Genomic DNA, 7,296 nt, shown 5'->3' on the forward strand with positions numbered 1-7,296 from the left:
ATCACTACAAAATTGAAAAGTTAATATAGATTAGATGATTAAATACTATATCTAGTTTTTCTTAAGCAAAAAGGAGTATAAAATATAACATACTTTCATCTTGATAACTTATGCCGAATTCGGTGCATATACAAGATCATAAATGTATGTTAGTACATAATAATCGCATTCATGACTTTCGGGCTGTTTTGGACAAGAATCTCTCAAAAAATTTGTAAATGTGCCAATGTATTCATTTTCTGAACATTGTGCGTATGCTCTACAAAAATTAAAATTAATTAAATACATATTATACTCTCAACTCTTAAAAACTAACAATGCATAACTAAAATTGAAAAAACTTACTTTTCCATAACCTCCTTAATTATTGGTGGAGATTTATGATTTTTCAAAGGGTAAAAAATTATGGTCATCCCCCGCATCATCATGAGCACCAACATCCAATGTCGACTAAAACAATAATAAATTATAATTATTATAAGATTAAAATCCAACCATAGTAGTGACAAAATTTAAGTAGTTCGTTCTTACTCAACAATTCAAGGAATGAAATATATTTGGCCTCGTCTATCCATAGTCATCATCCATTTGGCTATAAGATCCACCATATAATTTTTACTTTTATCATTGCCAATAGAAAGGTGTTCGGTGTCAAAAAATTTGTATAGCTGTCGTGAATTTGGGTGCATGCTTTCCCAAATGCATCTGTAGAATCAATCATGCATATTACATTTTCAATTAATAAATTAATATCATTTTCAATTAATATCATAAAAAAATTGGGCAGAGTTTCCTCTATTTCTATAGCATATCCAAAATTATTAGTACCTATAAATTCAATTCAAACAAAATATATAAACACAGAATTCGTAGAACCTACTTCACTAAGACACACATATTCTCAACCTTGAGTTATCTCCACAACACACAATTTCATCTCAGAACCTACTTCACTATGGATGAATATCTAATATATTCAAACTCAAAAATTGTATTCTTCAGCCACCGGCAAAATGTTTTATTATGCTCATCTATAACTCATTTTTGTTTATTTCTAACCTTGTTTGGAATCATCGACTGTAATAACTCCGTGCGATCATTTAAACATAAAAAAGAGTACAAAAAAGTTTAAACTACAAAAAGAAAATGACTACTCAAATATATATGATGGAAATATATTATCTACTTACATTATATATGATTGAATCTCAGGATTATTTTGCATCACAATTAATTGAGCTAGATCTAATTCTGCCCTAGATATGGTGATCACTGTTCCATTCCCTCGTCATCCTTTATCAACTCCATATGAGTCATTCTGTGGTTTGCTGATTCTGATTGCCTCAACCCCACTCATGTATTCTGAGCAAAATTCTACTGCGTCTTCCGATATATAACATTCAACCATACTAGCTTTAGGACGATAATGATTACGCACATAACTTTTCAACACCTTCATACTCCTTTCAAATGGATACATCCATCTCGCCCAAACTGGTCCACACAACTTGGCTTCCCTTACTAGATGAACCATTAAATGTATCATAATGTCAAAGAATGATGACGGAAAAAAAATTTCAAGGTTGCATAGAGTTTCCACTATCTTACAATGCAATGCATCTAATTTTTTCATTTCTAATTCTTTTCCGCATAAATGATTGAAGAATATGCAAACATTCATCAAACAATCACAAACTTTTTTCGGTAAGATTGATAGAATAGCAATCACAAGTAATTGTTGCATTAACATATGACAATCATGTGATTTCATACCCTTCAGCTTCAAATCCCCCATGGATACCAAGTTTCGAATTTTGGATGAATAGCCATCAGGCACTTTCATCTCTGCAAATGATTTAAATACAATTTTTTTTGTCTTCTCTAGACAACGTGAAACAAGAAGAAGGTAAATATGTGCGTTTACCTTTCTCTTCAGGTGCTAAATCAGTTCGTATACCCATTTCAACAAGATCTAAATGGCTATTTAAACCATCCTTAATTTTACTGGGAATATGAAGTAATGTACCTATAATACTTTCTCACACATTTTTTTCTATATGCATGACATCCAAACAATGTCGAACAAGTAAATCTTTCCAGTAAGGGAGACAAAAAAATTGATTTCCTTTGGAAACATCCATTTACTTTCTTATTTTTATTCATTTTTCCATAATTGAAATCAATTTTCTCTACATCTTTAAGAATTTGTTGCCCTGAAAGTGGCAAAGGGGCAACACCTTGTTCTTTATCACCATCAAATGCTTTTTTTTTCCTATAACGATGATTTAGGTGCAAGTATCGTCTATGACCCATATAACACATTTTGTGCCCATTCGACAGACGAAGAGCCATTGCAATAGTGCAACATATTGGACATCCCTGGTAACCTTTTGTGCTTAAATCTGATATATCACCATAAACCGGGAAATCATTAACAGTCCACAACAAAACAACTTTTAAGTTAAAGACTTCTTTATTAAAACCGTCATATGCCTCAACACAATTTTCATACAAATCTTTCAAATCATCAATTAATGGTGCCAAATAAACATCTATATCGGGCCCCAGTTGTTTTGGGCTTGAAATCATTAACGTGAGCATCAAAAACTTTCTTCTCATCACTAACCACAGAGGAAGATTGTACATTATAAGGAAGATAGGCCACAAACTATGCCTACTACTTAGAGATTTATGTATGTTGATTTACACTATCAAGAGCTAGACCTAGACGAAGTTGTCTTGCATCAGTTTTAAATTGTTGATTTAAGTTATTAACTTTTTTCCAAGCCTGCGAATCTGCAAGATGTCGGAGTTTACCATCTTTCACTCGCCTAGTCTCATGCCATATTAAGTTTTCAAAGTGTTCTACACTTCGATATAACCACTTAAGCCATGGAATCAAAGGCAAGTACCACATCACTTTCTGAGGAATAAGTTTCCTAATCTCCTTACTCTTGTTAGGTTTGTAGCGGGGTAAATCACATTCTGGGCAAGTGTCCATGTCTGCATACTCTTTACAAAATAGCACACAATAGTTCGGACATGCATGGATCTTCTCATACTTCAACCCTATTCAAGTTTTCTTCACTTCATAGGTAGACTCATGGAAGCAATTATCTGACGGCAAAATCTCCTTAAAAGCAGCTAAAAATTGACTAAAACATTTATCGCTAACTCTATTTTCTTCTTTTATGATGTAAAATTTTACCATCGTTGGTAATCTTTGTTTTAGACAACCATTGAATAATGGCTTATCTGCATCTCTAACCAATTTATTGAATTTTGAAGGATCATCAACAAACTCTTCTTGTGCTTCATTGAGCAATTCCATAGGATGATCGTCAAAATCACTATAACCCAAATCATCAACCCCTCACCTCCTGAATGGATATGGATTGTAATGCCCTAGATAACCAAGACCGTTACACTGTGTGTTTAAAAGAGTGCAAAACTTTCTAATCAAGTCATTTGAATAAAGATGTGATCCTAAATTCATAATCAAGTTAGGGTTAAAATATTTTGGTCATAAACGGACAATTTTCATTAAAATAAATGTTTAGCACATGGGATCCCAAAATAGGGTTTAAAGGAGAAATTTACTAACTTCCAAAAACACTTATATACAATCAAAGGCCACTGTAATGGAAAAATACACATTTTAGGTTTTTGTCCCTGTAACATCCCTTGCCCATGGCGGACGAGCAGCTGACAATGTATACCTTGCCCCCAAAGCTCTCAAACTCATGGTTGATCCATATTACCGTTGCCTTTACCTGCACCATGTAGCACCCGTGAGCCGAGGCCCAGCAAGAAAACCATAACAGTATAACATAATCAAATAATTCACAAGATAGGTAATCAGATATTCCACGAGCCATAGCATCAACCTAACAACAATAACCATTAATATTCAACATTTTATCTCGATCAATACACAAAACTCAGGGTCGACGCCCTTAGGCCGCACCCTCTGTTTAACCCACTTACTCCAATGCGCTTAGGTTGAGTCCAGTGTTTATCTAGCTGACCCCAGCTCATAGTGGTCGAGCCGCATCCTATGTGAAAATCATCAGCCCTGGCTCTCTTAGGCCGTTTATTTCATGCTCACATGGCATACCACAATCATTCAACATATGTATTCAAATACAGGGAATCTCAGTCCCAACACAGCTACACAAGGGTGCAGTTTTCTTACCTTTAATTGTGAACGGAGATAATGAAATGGTTCCGAGCACAATCCTCAGCCGCGAGCCTTGGCGATAAACCTAGTCACAGTGTCCAATGGGTAATTGTTAACTTCCAATCCAAATAAATACTTAGGAGATAGAAACTAGCCTCCGGGACCTCAATTTCTACTAAACTGGGTAGTAGAAATTGTCCTGAGCACCTAGGTTCGAACCGTCGAGCCTTACCAATTCTAGAAACAATTCTAAGGCTAAAATCCCCAGGTGGGTCGCGACTTGGCTTAGTGGGTCGTGACTTGCCCTCAAGTCAGAGAGCAAGTACCCAAGCCAAAGGGGAGGCGAGCCGCAACTTGGCCTAGTGGGTCGCGGCGCGCCCCCAAATTAGAATGCATCCCAGACCAAAATGGCCATATGCGTTGCAGCGCCCCAGGGCTGGGTCGCAACGCACCTTAGTCGAACCCATAAAATCTGGGTTTTTCACATGCTTCTCCCAGCCAAGAACCTCAAGACCTTAACCAAGAATTTTACCTAAACAAACCTCCCCAATTCAACATCAAGCTAGCTACGAATTAAAGACCTTATTTCACCTGTTTAAACATAAACTACCACAATACAGATTGAAGTTTCTATCCCAATTCAGTAACAATTCATCATTCAATTACTCAACTTAAATCCCATTCTAATCAACTAGATTCTTCGGCAAAAACCAGGTTATGAACTTACCTCAATTATGGTTTAATTCCCACAAGTTCCAGCTTAAATTTCCTGCTTGAATCCCCTTAGCTTTCCCCTTTGTTTTCCTTCAAAGAACGCCAACCCAAGCCTAAGCTTACTGACCCTTTTTCTCCTTCCTTACCTTCAGAGCAAATTGAGAGAGAATGAGAGAGGGAGTAAACCGTGAAAGAGAGAGATGACAGTGTTTGAGAGTTCTACTTCTTTCTGCCTTAGTCCTAGGTGATTCTTAAGTATATCCTTTAGTTTATAGGCAAAAGACCTTATTTCCCTTCTAAATCAACTAGCCCTCAAGTTGTCCCTAGGGGTAAAATGGCCATTTCCCCCTAGTTCCCGCTAATTCCTCAAATGTTCCTAATATTTACCCATTAATCCCATTATCCACTTAATTACCAATTATTTATTCAATATCTAATAATTCCCAAATTATTCTCTAAATTCCCAAACATATCCCTAGGCACCTCCTGAGCCGGGTATTAATCCCCACTGTGACTATTTCGCTAATCCACTCACTACGATCGTCTCGAACCATACGCTACAAATATATCCACATAATAATGAAGTCTCAACAATTTATCATATATAATCACATTTATGCCCTCAACGGGCCAAAATTAAAGATATGCCCTTATAAGCTATAAAGGGCCCACATGCATATCTAATACTCATAAACATGCATGTCACATAGTCATATAATCATATTAATCATGCATGCCACATAATCATGCATCAAAACATTTAAATCACACATGTACCAATTATGCCCTCCCGGCACGCTAATCGAGGCCCTTAAGCCTTATTAGTGATTTTGGGTTGTTACAACTATCCCCTCCTACTGAGAATTTGTCCTCGAAATTTACCTGAATAACTCAAGATACTGATCTCGCATCACTGACTCAAGCTCCCAGATCGCTTCCTTGACCTTGCTATTCCTCCATAACACTTTAACTAGAGGGATCGTCTTGTTTCGTAGAACCTTGTCTTTCCTGTCTAAGACCTTAACCGGTCGCTCCTCATATGACAAATTTTTCTGGAATTCCAAGTCCTCATACTTCAACACATGAGTTGTATCTGAGACGTACTTCCGACGCATAGAAATGTGGAATATGTCATGAACTCCTGACAACGATGGTGGCTATGCTAATCTATAGGCCACCCACCCGATCCTCTCCAGGATCTCAAAAGGTCCAACAAATCTAGGTCTCAGCTTGCCCTTTTTCCCAAACCTTCTCACCCCTCGCAGTGGTGAGACTCGCAGAAACATGTGGTCCCCTATGTCCCTACGCTTAGGATCAGTGTAGCTTTTCTGTGTACTCTGCGAAGTGAACATTCGAGCTCGGATCTTCTCGATAGCCTCATTAGTCTTTTGAACCATATCCAGTCCCAAATACTTCCTTTCACCCATTTCATCCTAATGAATGGGCGATCTACACATCCTCTCATATAACATTTCATACAGAGCCTCTCCAATCATTGATTGATAACTGTTGTTGTACGAAAACTCAATCAACGAGAGATACTTACTCCAAGACCCCTCAAAGTTTATCATGCACGCCCTGAACATGTCTTCCAGTACCTTAATCATCCTCTCAGACTGTCCATCAGTCTGAGTGAAAAATCGTACTAAACTTCAACTGAGTCCCCATAGCCTTCTGCAATCCACCCCAAAACTTGGAGGTAAAGATAGGATACTTGGGAACCCCATGGAGATGTACAATCTCCCTCACATACAGCTCCGCATATTGATCCACAATATAAGTCGACTTCACTGACAGAAAGGGAGCTGACTTGGTGTATCCATCTACTATCACCCACACCGAGTCCTGCAGCCCCACGGTCCTAGGTAAACCTCCCACAAAATCCATCGTAATTTCCTCCCATTTCCACTTAGGAATACCTAAAGGTTGTAGTAACCCCACTGGCCACTGATGCTCAGCCTTCATCTGTTGACAAGTTAAACACTTGGTCACGTACTCCACCACATCCTTCTTCATCCCAGGCCACCAATACAATGTCCGTAGATCCTGATACATTTTTGTGGTGCCTGGATGGAGTGAGTACGGTGTAGTATGGGATTCATCGAGTATCTCTCATCTAATCCCCATATCAGTCGGGACACAGATCCGACCCTTATACTGTAATAACCCAGTCTCTGAAATGGAATAGTCCTTAGCCACTCTCACTAAGACTTTCCCTCTAACCTCCTACAACTGTGCATCTACCAACTGACCCTCTTTAATATGCTCTAACAGGGTCAACTGTAAAGTAATATTGGCTAATCGCCCCACAACCAACTCTATCCTTGCTCTGGACATCTCATCAGCCAATTCTCTTGATATCTGTGCAGAGCTAAACAACTATTATGGGCCCCTCTAGCTCA

The sequence above is a fragment of the Humulus lupulus genome, chromosome 3 (assembly GCF_963169125.1).
Source record: "Humulus lupulus chromosome 3, drHumLupu1.1, whole genome shotgun sequence".
NCBI lineage: Eukaryota > Viridiplantae > Streptophyta > Magnoliopsida > Rosales > Cannabaceae > Humulus > Humulus lupulus.